This window comes from Pelodiscus sinensis, chromosome 11 (assembly GCF_052426305.1).
Source record: "Pelodiscus sinensis isolate ZL-2025 chromosome 11, ASM5242630v1, whole genome shotgun sequence".
Lineage (NCBI taxonomy): Eukaryota > Metazoa > Chordata > Testudines > Trionychidae > Pelodiscus > Pelodiscus sinensis.
The window spans coordinates 51,796,130-51,812,808 of NC_143062.1; the positions used below are offsets into that span (position 1 = coordinate 51,796,130).

Consider the following 16,679-nt stretch of genomic DNA (forward strand, 5'->3'; position numbering starts at 1 on the left):
CGGGGGAGCGGGGGGAGAGTGTCAAGGACAGCCTCACATTCAACCCCAGGGATGTCTCACGAACCAAAAGGCTGTCCTCTTCCCAATTGTGAGCACAACCCCCAGAAGCAGCCACGCTGACCTCCTTTTGTGTGTTTGCTCTGTCTTCCCTTCATAAAAATGCATCATTTGTGAATAACAGTCTCTTTACTGAAGGGGTGGGGAGTCACAGGGAAGCACACTGAATACTGTGGCACCTCACTGAGAACAACATGCATGACACTCAAATCTGGCCATTCATAAAACTGTCTTTCAAATAATCTCCGATTAGCATTGCCCCTCACTGTGCTCTCCTTATGGCCTGGCGTCTGGCAGCTCAAAATCCCTCACTAGACGCTGCGTCGTGGCATTCCCCCAGACAGATACATTTCCCCCTTAATCTCACAAATATTATGGAGCACACAGCAGGATGCCATCACAACAGGAAGGTGGCTTTTGATGAGGTCTAACCTCATTCGCAAACTGCGGAACCTTCCCTTTAAACACCCAAAAGCACATTCTGCACTTCTGTAGTTGAGCTGCTCCTTGCTGCGGTCCAGGCTGCTCATGTAGGGCTTCATGAGCCACTGGGTAGGCTGGGTCGCCACGGATCACTATCGGCATTTCAACATCTATTGCAATTTTCCAGTTAGGGAAAAAGTTCCAGTTTGCCACGTGCCAAAGAGGCAGGAGTGCCTAGAGATGCACACGTCATTCACTGAAGATATTTTTTGTTAAGCCAAGCTGATTGCCTCCCATATTTGCTATTTTTCCTGCTCACTGGACGATTTGTACCTGTGTCAATACGGCTTCTTTAAAAATACAGCCAGCTCTCCTAGACTCCCTTCTCCTTCATATTAGCCTCCCAGAGGATTCTGCTCATCAGTTCCCTGACAGTGTCAAAATCTGCTTTTCTAAAGTGCAGTGTCCATATCTTGATGCTCATCCATCTTCCTTCTCTCAGGATCGTGAACTCAACCACTTCATGGTCACTGCTGCCCAAGTTGCCACCTACTTCTATTTCCCCTACCAAATCATCCCTGTTTGTGAGCAACAGGTCATCAAGAGGAACATAACCCCTAGTTGATTCCTCCAGCACTTGCACCAGGAGACTGTCCCCAATATTCTCCAAAAACTTTATGGATTTCTTTTATAGTTGCTCTGTGTCCATTATCATTTCTAGTTAATTTCATGTTTCTTTCATAACTGTTCAGTCACACATAAAAACTCACATTTCAATATTAACCCAATGTCATTTGACTAAGAGAAGACTGCAGCTCTAGCAAGTTGACACTTTCCTTTTTCAGCTCTTTTTAGATCAGTGATGGGCAGGGTTGATGTGTAGGAAGGGGCACAAGGGGAAACATGCCTCCAGCTAGGAGCTGACAGGACCAGAGTCCCTGAGTGTCCAGAAGGACTAGCAGGTGGGGGGGGGGGGGAGGCCTTGGCACCAGCAGCAGGAGTTGGCTCACCCGCACTCACTGACAGGGAAAGTGGAGGAACGTGATCCCAGATCATTCTGACATCTTGGCCTGCCATTGCGGGAAGCAGCAGGACTGCTCCTGTGCCCACTGGCAGGAAGTGGAGCAACACGGCCAGAGGAGCATAGCAAGCTGGGGCTGCGTTGCTCTGCTTCCCCTGCCACTGGTGGTAAGAGTGGCAGGGTCAGAGCCCCGCTAGTCCCCCAGGCCGTATCAGTTGGGGGAAGATGTGGGGCAGCATGGGGAAGAGGAAGGGAAAGGACAGAAGAGGGGCAAGGAGAGGTAAGGCCAGGGCAGAGGGGGTTGTTCCGGTTCTACCCTAGGCTGAGGAGGGTCACGTGGCTGGTGACTCCCCTTGGCTTCCCCCCTCACCAGCTGCTCCAATGACTGACATTTGCCATTTTGGGAATATCAAAGAAAATCAAACAGTGTTGCTGAAAGACAGTGACACGGAAGAGCTCTTACAAGGTCTGGAACAGTTTTCTATAGCTGTATGTTTCATTCCCATTTGTGTGGTGGAGCTCAGTGTTCTGCTCCTCAGTAAGGAAAACCCTGCTCACTGGCAAACAGATTTCCTGTATTGTTTAGATGAGCCTGCGGGATCCCGTTTACTGACTGAAAGGTATTTTACATCCCTAATGGAAACCCTGCAAGGATACAAAGGGCTGGAGTTCCAGGTCAGGGTAAAAAGAGAGACTGACCTGAAGATTATGCCTGAAATAAGAACAGCTCTTTAGGGTAAGAATCTGCTTGTTGTTTAGTTCATTAGAACTAGCTATGTGTTTTCATTCTAATGTAGTAACTTAACTTTGTCTGTTTTCACTTGCAACCACTTAAATCCTATTGTCTCTACTTAATAAAACACTTTTGTTTACTATTAGGCCCACTGTAAATAATTGTTACCTGAGGGGAGCAATCAGTGTGCATCTCTCTTGTTCACTGATAAAGAGGGCAAACTGCCTCATGAACTTTCACTGTGTAAAAACTTTTACTGAGAGAAAGGCTGATTTATTTGCTGTTCTGATCCCTCTTGAGGGCTGGTTTCCTGGATGCTGTGCCCTAGAACTGCATTCTCCGGAAGCTGAAATAGTTCAGCGTCTGCATTGTTCTTGGGGGGGGGGGGGAGAACGGGAGGATAACGCCCACATTGTACGTTGTCTGGGGAAGACCAGAGGATCCTGCCCAGCAGAATAAGATGATGGGGTGCCCAAGAGAGCAAGGCGGCAGGTGACAGTGGCATTTGCAGCACACCATAGAACAATCCCAAATGGTCATCAGTGATTTCACCCTGTCACACCATAACTTCTCTAAAACTATTGGTTAAGTATCTGTGCAAGATCAGAGCTAGAAATCTTCTTTATGCAGTGAGACAAATATGCCATTCTTGCTGCTAAACTGCAGCAAGGGAGGTTTGGATTGGACATTAGGAAAAACTTCCTACCTGTCAGGGGGGTGAAACACTGGAGTAAATTGCCTAGCGGGGCTGTGGAATCTCCGTCTCTGGAGACAGTTAAGAGCAGGTTAGACAGACACCAGTCAGGGATGATCTAGACCGGGGTTCCCAACCTGGGGTACGCGTACCCCCAGGGGGTATGAGAAGCTCGTCAAGAGGGCACGGGGAGTAGCTGATAAATGACTAGATTATCCTAATTGAAATATTCCAAAAGTAGTCATGTTAGTGAAAAAAGGTGTGGATTTTAGAGTCTAGAATTTATTTCCTTTCCTATTGAATAGGGGATACGGAAAGGTTTACTAAAAGCCAAGAGGGTACAGAAAAAGGTTGGGAACCCCTGATCTACTCGGTGCTTGGTCCTGCCGTGAGGGCAGGGGACTGGACTTGATGACCTCTTGAGATCCCTTCCAGTTCTAGTATTCTATGATTCCCCCACCCCCTTGGTATAACTGGACTACAGTATCGCTTGTTATGACAACAAACATTTCCATATATATTTGAAAATTAACACAAATAGTTACTAGTTGCATGAATATGTACACTAGTTCTTTTGAGGAGTTATTCTTCTCTTGATACCTGAAGAGTTACAAGCACAACTTTAATTAATACCTGAGTACATGCAACTTAGCTCGTTGGAGAGATAGAGTGGGTGAGGTAATATCTGTCACCCATGTTTTCTCTCTGCTTGGGATGCGAAAGCTTAGTTGGTTCTGGTTAACAGGTGGAGACTAGAGCAGCTACCAACCCACCATGGGCAGGTGGCTGTTTCACCCCCACTGAGCCTGCTGCAGACACAGGCTGCTCAGGCAGGGAGTAGCCCCTGTCCACTGTGGCCTGGGTGCGTCACAGGCAAGAGCTACTCCAGGCATTCTGCCCACGGCGGAGCCACAGGGAGGAACTGCTCCAGCCCCTCCCCTTAATTGGTTAACCGGTTAAACTTCAAGTTTAACTGGTTAACCAATTATGCAGGATTTTACATTCCTCCCCTCTGGGACTGACACAGCTACAACACTGAATATAGGAAGGCTTGATTTTTAACTCCTTACCAAAGAATGAATAAATCCACCCAGCCACTCACTTATTCCTTTTGCAAGGAATTATCCTTTTGAATAAAAATGTGTATATCTTTGCAGCAATAGAGAGGTATCCATTATGTCATACACACTGACCATCTGGTATTATAGACTAATTTTGGTTAACATGAAAGCAACTACTTAGCATTTACATAATACTACAGCTTCAAAGCACTTTGCAACATAATCAGTAAACCTCAGAACACTGACAGAAGTTCCTTCATTTTACAGATGAAGGCTGAGGCACAGAGAGGTTAAGCAATTTCCCCAAAGACATCTTGTGACTGAAGCAGGATTATAGCTCTTAGTTCTGTATTCACACCAGTAAATATAGGCATCCCATTAGGTCCTGAACTGGTCTGGATACTAGAGTACTGGCAGAATACTTTGTACAACATAAAGTTACATCTTGCTACAGAATTGATTAAAAACAATGTAACTTTATATGGAAGTTGTGTAAAAAAGCAGCTCACATTCTGACATGGGTAATGCCTTGATTTTGACTATCACAATGTTTGAACAGTAATTCAAATGTGCTACTTAATTTTTACTTCAAATCTCTGACTGGATGTTTAAACAAAATCTTAAAAAGACAAGAGTATCTTACAGGTAATAATTTGTATTATATATGCTGTATGTGCCCTGATATATTAAGTCAGTCAGTCAGTCAGAAAGAAAAACATTCTGTTGATCCTATTCCAAACACTCCACTGTGGGACAGCTATCTAACAAAGTCTCACTGATGACATAGATGTCCATAAAAATGGTCAACCGGAAAATATGATGCTACTGCTATTTCAGCATACCCTACTTTACAGCATGAGGCAGAAGGCTTACTTTTAATTATCTGCAGTGTTTATCCACTTTCATAACCACAAGATATGTATAACTGATTCAGATTAAACCAGCAACCGAGTACCAAAAATAAGTAATATTTTATCTTGGTTATAAACAGCAGGGGGAAATGTTTAATTTTACATTTGGCCTTTTTTGTACATTGCTCAAGACTCTAGGATTCCAAGAAATTACTCAGTAAATCTGTGCTTCCAAGGTCAGCATTGCCTCTTCACATAGTTTTGTAACCGGTATGATTTAGCTGATTAAAAAAAGCAGTCCGAGTATTTTCCTTCCTAGAAACAAAAAATCCTCTCTCAATGCCCAAACATAGGGGCTGTGTCTAGACTGGCCAGTTTTTCCGGAAAATCAGCCGCTTTTCCGGAAAAACTTGCCAGCTGTCTACACTGGCCGCTTGAATTTCCACAAAAGCACTGACTTCCTACTGTAAGAAATCAGTGCTGTGCTTCTTGCAGAAATACTATGCTGCTCCCGTTTGGGTCCCTTTTGCGCAAAAGGGCCAATGTAGACAGCTGAGATTTGTTTTGCACAAAAAAGCCCCAATTGCGAAAATGGCGATCGGGGCTTTTTTGCGGAAAAGAGCGTCTAGATTGGCCACGGACGCTTTTCCGTGAAAAGCATTTCCGGAAAATCATGCCAGTCTAGACGTAGCCAGGAATCCTTGCACCTGTAACACATGAATTGCAAAGACAAAGGCCTGTATCACATGAAAGAACCACCAACTCTAGAAATAGTGCATAAAAAGACTTTTGAATGAAGATGCAAAAGAAAAAGAAGTAGTTCATTTAGTGTTGAAAATTATCTCCACTTTTCTGTTACCTATCATTTCTAAGTCAGCAGTTCCCAAGCTTTATACTAAGTTGACTTACTAACAATTTTTTCTTGTCTCTTTTGTGGACACACAATATTATGTAACTACTATTTCTGAATGCTTTTTATTCAAACACAGACACAAAATTATGTGCTTTTCATACCGCTAGTACATCTTCCCAGCCTCTGCTCCCTACTGTCACCTGCTCAACTCACCCCACCCCCAAATCCCTTTGCTCTTTCCCTCCTAGCCCTGCCCACCTCACACTCACTACAGCAGCAGCTCCTGTCTGTGAGCCTGGACCCAGCCCCCAGCTCTGAATATTGCAACTTGGTGCACTACCTCACCTTATCCTGGTCACCTTTCTGCCAAGACAAGCCAAACCCGCAAATGGTATCTCACCTTAGTAACTTGTTCTTCAAGATGTAGAATCTTAGAACACCAGAACTGGAAGGGAACTCGAGAAGTCATCGAGTCCAGGCCCCTGCCCTCACAGCAGGACCAAGCATGGTCTAGATCCGGGGTCACCAACCAGTAGATCGTGAGCTACCGGTAGATCTCAGGGGCTCTGAGAGTACCTCTTGAGCCCTCTCTGAACTGCGCACCCGCGCAGTACATTTACATTAGATTTCCTCATTTGAGGAGCAACTACTCACTGAGCAACAACACAGGTGAGTAGCTACGAGGAATGGTGGGAGCTGGGAGGTCGGGAGGGCTGAAACACCCCAGCCAGCTGACTGTGGCTTTCACAGCTGGAGCTAGGAGCAGCCTCCCTGGGTTGAGTGCAGGGCAGCCAGGCTGGAGGGAAGAGAAGCAGCTGCCCGGACAGCTTGCCATGGCGCTCAGCCAGGGTGCACCACGCTCCACGTGGGCTGGCGCAGAGGAGAAGCTGCCTGGCCTGCTGGCTGTGGCGTTCAGCCCAGAGGAGGCTGAACCATGCTCCAGCTGATTGGGCGGCTTCCCCTCTGCGCCTGCCCACGTGGAGCTTGGTGGCACCATGGCAGAGCACCATGGCCAGCTGGCCGGGCACCCCGCTTTTCTTCGCTCCAGCCTGGCTGCCCTGCGGTCAGTCCGGAGGGAGCACGGGTTGGAGGCTTCCCTCTGTGGCTGGTGTAGGGAACTCCCTGCCCCCAACCTTGTTCCCTCTCCTCTGCCCCAAACTTGTCCCCCGCCCTCGTGGTCCCCCGTTCCCTCTCCCTTGCCCCCCCCCCCCGACTCCGCTACAGAAACCTGCCCCCCCTGCAGAAACTTGTCCCCCAGCACCCTGCTCCCCCTGCAGAAACCAGTTCCTTCTGACACCCTGTCTCCTACTACAGAAACCTGTCCCCCTGCTCCCCTCTGCAGAAACTTGTCCCCCAGCACCCTGCTCCCCCTGCAGAAACCAGTTCCTTCTGGCACCCTGTCTCCTACTACAGAAACCTGTCCCCCTACTCCCCTGCTGCAGAAACCTGCCCTGGCACCCTGCCCCCTCTCCCCTGCCCCCACTGGCACCCTGTTCCCTGCTCCAGAACCCACTAGCACCTCTCCCCAGTACTGTGTCCCCTGCTCCCAAATGGCTTTTCTATGGGTCAGTGACACCTGACTCAAGGCAGGTTCCCTGCCATTCTCATAAAGAAAGACAATGCAGAAACTTTTTGTGTTTAACATAGTGGCCAACAAACCCCCAATTGGGGCCAAACCCCCATCTGGCCACAACCACTCCTGCACTCCCCCTTCCCCAGACCCTAGATCTGAGCCTATCAAACACTGGAACCTCATGCCCTCAGCCCCTCACATATCCCAACCCAAATTCCTGCACCCTCACATCCGCAAGCCTGTGGCTTGCTTAGTATCCCAACACTGCCCAGCCTGGAGCCCCCTCCCCGAGCTAGTGTCCCCTTCTCCACCCCCTCCTGCATCCAGATTTCCTCCCAGAGCTTGCACCTCTCACCCCTTCCCACACCCAAATCCCTCATTCCCACCCCAGAGCCTACACCCTGTCTCAACACAGCAAGGGTCCAGCTAGACTGCAGGAGTTTTTCAGGATTCTGGAGATATCCCAGAAAAACTCTTCTGCATCCAGGGTTGCGTTTGTTCTTCCGCTTTTTTAGTGGAAGAGCAAACAGGCTCTTTTGGTCACCCCTATATTCCTCTTTCCACAAGGAATAAGGTGGCTTCCAAAAGAAGGGGTTTTTTTCTGACATTTGGTCCAATGTAGACAGGCCAAATGTTGGAAAAACCTCTTCCTACAGGAGAATAAAAAATAAAAAAATAAGCAGCAGTATAAGGATTGGGGATAGCAAGTGATGGAGAGGAGGAGAATAGAGAGGGCGGGGCTTCAAGGAAGGGGCAGGGCGGTAGATCTTGGCTTGGTCTGTCATTTAAAAAGTGATCTTGGGTGTAAAAAAAGTTGGAGACCACTGGTCTAGATCACCCCTGATAGATGTCTATCTAACCTGCTTTTAAATATCCCCATAGATGGAGATTCCACAACTTCCCCAGGCAACTTATTCCAGTGTTTAACCACCCTGACAGGTAGGACATTTTTCCTAATGTCCAACCTAAACCTCTCTTGCTTCAATTTAAGCCCATTGCTTCTTGTTCTATCCTCAGAGGCCAAGGAGAACAATTTTTCTCCCTCCTCGTGACACCCTTTTAGATACCTGAAAACCGCTCATGTCCCCGCTCAGTCTTCTCCTTTCCAATCCCCGGGCAGATTCATATGGAAGAAGACGGCCTTTCAGATACCCCGGACCCAACCCGCTTAGGGATTTATAGGTCATAACCAAAACCTTAAATTGTGCTCAGAAACATACCGGTAGTCAGTGCAGCTGCCGGAGCACTGGGATAATGTGCTCCATATAACGGGTAGAACAACAGTGCCTCCGATACCCAACTCCGCCAGGCATTTGTAGCCAGACAGAAACCCTTCTCCCCCCCCCCCCCCCCCCGACATCCTGGGGAGAGAGAATCCTTGAGAGCGAAACTCTATCTTCAAAGGCTCCAGGGCCTCCAGAGGTGCTGGAATAACTATGGCCCTGGATGCTAGACAGAAACCAGATAATAGCAGCAATTGGGCCAGCAGACGATTGGGGCCTTGGGCTACCTATGACTGGTACCAGTATTATTACGCCTATTCACCGTCCCAGAAGAGGAATCTGCCGCCCCATCAGAAAAAGGATGTCTGGCCCTAATGATTTAGTTACCTCCACCTCACAGGTACAAATTAAGCTTCGGACACCCTGTGGGAATGGGCGTCACAAAGACGTTCCAACTTAATTGGCATTTTAATGACAAGAGAAGCGTCTACGTGACCACAGGGGTATAAAGTAGGGCCCTGTGCCCCACTCTAATTGGAGATCCACCCACATACCTGCTGGTCAGGCGGTCTTGGACCCCCGAGACTTTAGGGACACCTTAGTCTCATACTGACTGCTTCTCATTGGGATTGAGAGGAACCTGGCTTCGCCGGAGTAAGGATTGCAGGGGTGAGAATATACCTGTCTATTTTGCATGCATTTAATAAGAGATCAGAGAACCAAAAGGGTTTCATGGTACCTGTAAGTGACTTTTTAGTGTAATTTCTGTCTCATCCTTTTTGTAGTGGCTGTGTTATCTGTAACACAGCAGTAACATTTAACAGCTAAGTTTGCCTTGTAACAATAAAATAGTAACTGTTTAAGCTTTAACCTGACTCCTCCTGTTGCTGTAATGGAACCAGACACAATTAAAAGGATCACAGTTGGTCAGTAAGAGCTGAGCATTGGGTTGTGCCGCCTCCACGGGGCAAAACTTTGGGGCGCCCGTCAGCCTTTCGGCTGCCTGCTGCAAAGGTACCCCGGTCCTAGCAGTTGAAGACTCGGGTGTATAACACACACACAGCACGCACTGCCCTGACCACCGGCTGACAGCATTCCAGAAAGACACCATGGTCGATGGTACCAAAAGCCGCTGAGAGGTCCAAGAGAATCAACAAGGATACACTCCCACTGTCTATCTCCTGGCGTAGGTCGTCTATCAGGGCAACCAGGATAGTTTCAGTTCCAAAACCTGGCCTAAAGCCAGACTTAAATGGATCTAAATAATCTGTTTCTTCCAAAAAAGCTTGGAGTTGCAACGCCACCACCTGCTCGAGTATCTTGCCCAAGAACGGAATATTAGCAACTGAGCGATAGTTATTTAAATCATGTGGGTCCAGGGAAGGCTTCTTGAGTAACAGTTTTATCACTACCTCTTTCAGGGCGGCAGGAACCATACCAGATCTAAAGGATGCATTAACAATCCCCTGGACCCAGCCAATCATCCCTTCCCAGCTAGATTTAATAATCCACGAAGGCCAGGGGTCGAGCGAGCACATGATGGGTCGCACTCTTCCAGGCACCTTGTCCACATCCTCAGTATGCAACAGCTGAAACTGTTCCAAAGAAAAAGAACTGGGCAGTGCGCTCAACACATTCTGTGCCCCACTTACATAGCAGCCAGAGTCCAAATCAGACCGAATGCGAGTGATCTTATCTGCAAAGTACTTCGCAAATCACAGTGGGGAGCCAAGAGCTCCTCCATTTCATCATGAGTATCCGACTGTAACAAGCCCCACATCACTCAAAACAGTTCTGCTGGGCGGCATTATGCGGATGCGATATGGGCGAAAAATTAGCTTTTCTTCGCTGTCAGTACTGCTACAGAGGAAGCTCACAATTCAGCCCACAATCCATCAGACTCAGCTCTAATTCTCAGAAGGAGCAGACCCAGCTGCTTGGTATCATCTGCAAACTTAATAAGAGTACTCTCTATGCCAATATCTAAATCGTTGATGAAGATATTGAATAGAACCGGTCCCAAACCAGACCCCTGCGGAACCCCACTTGTTATGCCCTTCCAGCAGGATTGTGAACCATTAATAACTACTCTCTGAGAATGGTTATCCAGCCAGTTATGTACTCACCTTATAGTAATCCCATCTAAGTTGTATTTGCCTAATTTATTGATAAGAATATCATGCGAAACCGTATCAAATGCCTTACCATAGTCTAGGTATACGACATCCACCATTTCTCCCTTATCAACAAGACTCATTATCCTATCAAAGAAAGCTATCCGATTTGTTTGACATGATTTGTTCTTTACAAATCCATGCTGGCTTCTCCCTATCGCTTTATTATCTTCCAGGTATTTGCAGATGAATTCCTTAATTACTTGCTCCATTATCTTCCCTGGCACAGAAGTTAAACTGACTGGTCTGTAATTTCCTGGGTTGTATGTATTGCTCATATTTGTTCCAATTAGGTGTGTGCACCAGGTGCACAACTAGCTGCTACCCGCTGACCCTGCCGACCTGGCCCTTCCTTTGTTCCTTCTTGTCGGCTACAGAGGAGAAGGATGGATGAGTATGGAATAAACCTCGAAGAACAATAGCTATAAAGGGAACCACTTTTCATTCTTGCTTATTCATACATACTCCAATTAGGTGACTCACAAGCCAATATCCAGGAGGATAGGGTTGGAGCTACAGTACCAGTCCTGTTGTGACTGGTGCTTGATAGCTTGTAAGGTGAAGGTATGCACAGATGACCACGTTGTGGCTCTGCAGATTTCCTGGATGGGTGCAGGAGCCAGGAATAATGCTGACAAGGCTTGCGCATGGGTAGAGTGCGCAGTAAGCAGAAGTGGAGGGACCTTAACCAGGTCACAAGAGTGGACGCATGCAGTAATTCAAGACTAAATGTGCTGCAACGAGAGCGCCTGTCCCTTCATCCGATCCACCACTGCCAAGAACAGCTGTGAAGTCTTACGGAAGGGCTTGGCCTGTTCAGTGCATAAGGCCAGTGCACATCTCATGTCAAGGGTGCACGAGCATGGTTCCCTAGAGCTCTGATGAGGCTCAGGGTAGAAAGAAAGATATTCTGCCTGGTGTGGAAACTGGAATCCACCTTTTGGAGGAAAGTCGGGTGAAGCGAAGCTGTAGTTTATTCTTATGAAAAATAATATATGTGGGTTCTGATGTTAGGGCTTTGAGTCTGGAGACTCTGCGGACGGAGGTGATGGACACCAGGAAGACCTCCTTCCAGAACAAATAAAGAAGAGTACATGGCTAGTGGCTCGAATGGTGGGCCCATCAGGGCAGACAGGACAAGGATGAGGTTCCAGATAGGGGCAAGGTGGCAGACTTGAGAGCGGAGCCTGTTTTTACCCTTGAGAAAGTGCCCTCCCACAGGCCTTCAAAAAACCAACCAACCAGCTTCTCTGGAATGGAAGGCGGACATGGCCACAAAGCAACAACGTCGAACCTTGCTGCTTCAGGGATACCATGTAATCCAGCACCTGAGGGACAGAGGTAGATAAAGGATGGAGGTTGCACTGCAGACACCAGCACAAGAAGTGTTTCCATGTTGCCAGGTAGGTACGCCTGGTAGACTATTTTCAACTACTAAGGAGAGCCTTCTGAACTCACTCTTGAGTAGGTGCACTCTGCAGGGGTTAGCCATGCCGCAAGATAGAGCGAGCACAGGTACGAGTGACAAAGGCAACCATAGTCATGCGTGAGGAGGTGTAGGAGCAGTGGGAGTGACATCGGGTGCTGCACCAAGAGCTCGAAGAGTGTGATACCAGTGCTGATGGGCTCGAGCCAGGGCCAGGGCCACGGGTGGCTGCCCTGCTGCCCCACACCAGAGCAGCTGAACAGCCACTGCATGGCTCTGCTGGGGAGGTGGGTGGGCCTCAAATTCTTGATGTGTGCCCATGCAGGCATGTGCCTTTGAGAGAACACTGGTCACAGAATTATACAACAACTTCAGGGTGAAATCTAATGTAACTACACTACATTTATCAAACTAACTGAAGTCACAACTACTAGTTTCTAAAAGTGAATTCTTGATATTTAATAATTAAAATAATTTTTAAAGAAACCTCTGTATTCCAAAGAAGAAAAGGGCTTCTTTCCATTGATGTAATGAATAGTGACTCAGATTTCTTACACGAGCGCACCTACACAATACATCACTACTTTCATCTGCCCTCCCACACGCTTCGCTTCTGTGCGCAGACCAGCATTTCAAGGACAGTTTATTGTCACAGTTACGATGTCAGTTCTGCAATGAAGACCAGAAAAAAATGACAAGCCTATCGGATGATGATTGTCACAGAGAGACCATTAGTAACACTCTGCAGTTCTAAAATAAATCTCTCACAGATGGCTTGACCGTGAACACTCACTAGGAGTCCCCATACCAGCAGTCACTCTATTACAACTGCAAACAGCGAAATATGAGAGTTCACAAAATCTCAGCAGGCGCCACTGCTCTCTGGCCAGCAAGCTCTGGAGGCAGCGCAGAAATATCGGGTGCTCTGGGGCTGGAGTATCCAGAAGGAAAACTAGTGGGTACTTAGTACCCACTGGCAGCAAAGCTCTCCCATCTGTACCTCTCCCTCCAGGGCCTCTTGCTCACTGGCAGCCCTGCTGATGTACTCCCCCGGCACTTCCCACACCTCCCACCACCCAGAAACAGCTAAGTAAAGGGAAGGCAGTGACAGCTGTTTCACAGCATTCAGAGGCTCTGGGAGGGAGGGAGGAAGGGAAAGGAGTAAGGATGCATTGCACTTGGGGGAGTGAGCAGAAAAAAGAGGGATGGGGCACAGGTTTAGGGGAAGGGTTGAGTGGGAGAGGGGCAAGAGGCAGGGTGGGGGTTGGGGGAAGGGGTGAAGTGGGGTTAGAGCCTGGAGTGCATCAAACAGCCCTTGGCTAGAACAGAAGTCTGTGTCTATGCACAGAAGTAAGGATGGAACAATGGCAGTCCTACAATAGCCAGATTTCACAGGCATGACCAGATTTCATGTCCATGAATTTGGTAGCATCCTAAGGATGATAAACTGAATTTATCACACAGCTGTACATTTTGCAATGTGGCTGTCACACCACCACAGACGTGGTATGTGTGGTTATATAATGTACTAGTGAAGGGCCTTATGGTAAGTATGAGTGATAGCAAGTGACTAGTGTGATGTGCTGGGAGATTTCTCGTGAGTGGGAGGAGGGTTATGCTGAGGGATGTATGTTATTTGTGTAGGTAGGTAGTAAGTGATATGTGGCGCAGTGAGGGCCTGTGTGTGTTTTGGGGTTGCCGTGTGTGCTGGTCATACTGATCTGTGTCTGGGGAGAGGAGTTATTCTTTGGCACCACTTGTCAGGGTGGTGAATAAGGGGTACATGCTGCAGTGAAGGGCTACGTGCATTTGGGGTTACAGTATATGGTGGTCATGTGTGGGTGGTTATATTGATTTATGTGTGGACTGTGTTGAGCTGGGGCAGTTGTGCAGATTTGGGCATATGGTAAATGAGTGGTGTGCACTGTCATATGCAACTGTGTCTTTTGGAATTCTTGTGTGCTTGGTTGTGAGGAACAGTGGAATTTGGGCCAAGTAAACAACCATCTGCACCATCTCCCTCATACAACCCATGTAGAGTAAGAGAGGGTGACTGGTTGAGTTGCCTCTGATATCACAGTAATCTACCACTCGTGGCATGGCATAAATGCATGCAAGGCCCCTGCATGAATGTAATTCATAAAGTCACAATGGCTGAGAAATTAAAAATTGGATGGCAACAGATCACAAAAGCCAGTGAACATTCAACCAGATGATACTCTGAGTCAGTGTTTCCCAAATGTTGTTCCACAGAACCCCGGGGTTCCACAACGTGAAAATAAGGGCCCCGTGAGAAAATTCCATTACAATAACATTTCATTATTTAAAAAATAATAATTAATATTTAAGCATTCATTAATTTTATTGAAAATAATTTTCATTGGTGTTTACCACGATAAGTGACCCTGTGTAATGCCAGCTTAGCCAGACAGAGGGGACGATGAAGTCACTACTCAGTGCTGCGTGCGCAGTCAGTGGTGCGATCGCCTGTTATATACCACCGTTAACATTAAATGTGATTTTTGTTTTTAAATATGTGCAATTAAACTAAATGTTGATCTCATGACCTTGTTTAGCATTTGCTTATTATTATCCTTACTTATTTGTGGTCTACTTTTTCAGCTCCATATACAAGACTGTTATTAGGGGTTCCGGAAAATTCTTTCGAGTTTAAAAGGGTCCCATGGCCAAATAAAATTGGCAAACACTGCTCTGAGCAAAGAAAGCCTTCAACCAGACCTGCAGCCATTTCCATCACTTCACACTGATTCTACAGACAACAGGCTACAGCTGACACACAGAATGAGCATCTTGGAAGTTTATACTATAGAGTACTCTAGTCAGGGATATTTAGTAATGCATCCCCCTCTGGACAGGGTTACTTCCTTGTGAAGGATAGAAGTGGGCTTATATGACAGGGATGCCACTGAGATAGCAGGCTACTGACCTGGAGCATTCAGGAGATCCCTTCCAGTCCTATGTCCTTATATACCCAAAAGGATGATTTCAATTCTTGTCTCTGGGTACATTAGAAAAGTTAACAATGATTGAAAAGTAAGATTTCCCATATTTGAACACTAATTTCCACTGTAAATTTCACATTTTACAAGGGGCATCAATTTGAAAATACTATTTATAAATTAATTTAAAGTAGTTTCAGATATTAACATTTCTGTGGGAGCTCCTCTTTCCTTGAATCTCCTAGCCATTTTTGTAGTTTTTACAAGCATACAATCCTAGGGCTGGAAGACACCTCAGGAGGTCATCGAGTTCAGCCCCCTGCCAAAGCAGGATCAATCCCAACTAAATCATCCCAGCCAGGACTTCATTAAGCCGAGACTTAAAAACCTCTAGGGATGGAGATTCCACAATCATCTCTCATTTTTTTAAATATCTTCTCTCCGTTGTTGATAGATGAGATCATGACTATTGAACAAGGAGACTGACTGCAGAAGACATTCAGTCAATTTATTCTCTGATCTTGAAGAAGCAAAGCAACAAATAAACAAAATGCCTTTTTAAACGCATAGTTTTATTATAGTAATTTGAAATTTAGCATTATAAATTGACCTTTCTATTCACACAACATGTTATTTGGCTATTCACATTTGTTAAACATGAAGCATTCAAAATCCCAGCTTGTGCACGAGTACTGTTCATTCTCTGTTTCTGACGTCTACATTTTATGAAGTGATTCCCAACCATTGAACTGTTTTCGTCAAAGACGTGTCTGTCTTTCTCATCTCTGCACATGGCTCCAAATATTATCTCTGCTCTGCCTTAAACGCCATATATAAATGCCTAGACTTTCCCCCGCTTCCACTGAGTCCTGCATCTTACCCTTGGCTCTAACATCTGACCATCCGTTAAAACTTAACACTGCCAGAAGTGCACTCAGTTTCCCTTCTTAATTCTCTTCACAACTCCTCTCACCATCATCCCTGCTCCTTATCAACACCCTGGGCAAGGCAGTGTTTTGAACCACAGTTCTGGTGTAGACAGTGCCATGTCAACAAGAGGGCTTCTCCCATCACCACAACTACCATCTTTCAGTGAGGTGGACTATCAGCCCTAACAAGAGACGCTCTCCTTTCAGTATAGATACGGTCTTCACTAAACATTGCGGCTACTCTGTGTGTAGATAAAACATTCCTTTTGGAATGGAAAGCTTTTCCTTTCCATTCCATCAACAGTACCAGTCTCATCCATCCAGTTGTCAGCTACTCACACTAATGTTTGGGTCTCCTTCCGTTCTGTACCCAATCACAGAATGCTGTTCTTCAATACAAGACTATTACCATAAAAACATGCAACATTCTCGCCTACCAAATTAACTTGACAATGTCCTTTTAAATATTCATTTTGTGAAGCACTCAAATTATAGTAGAACACTGCTAATTAAACACAAAGCACCCCTATTTCTGAATTATTTCTTCACACTTTTCAGTTTGAAATAAGAAAATAGTTAGACCTTCCACTGAAATCTGCATGTGGCCAGCGGAGCCAACAGCCATGACGGACCCCTGGGCAAACTGAGGACCAATGACTCCACACTGCTGGAATGGGCGGGGCCTCAGACAGAAGGGGCAG

General features: G+C 46.5%; 1 protein-coding gene across 2 annotated transcripts in view; it reads right to left on the reverse strand.

Moving 5' to 3' along the window:
* The window catches only part of PRKAR2A (protein kinase cAMP-dependent type II regulatory subunit alpha), a 128,077-nt gene that overhangs the window by 47,654 nt on the left and 63,744 nt on the right, over positions 1–16,679 (reverse strand). The gene's annotated exons all lie outside the window — the stretch shown is intronic.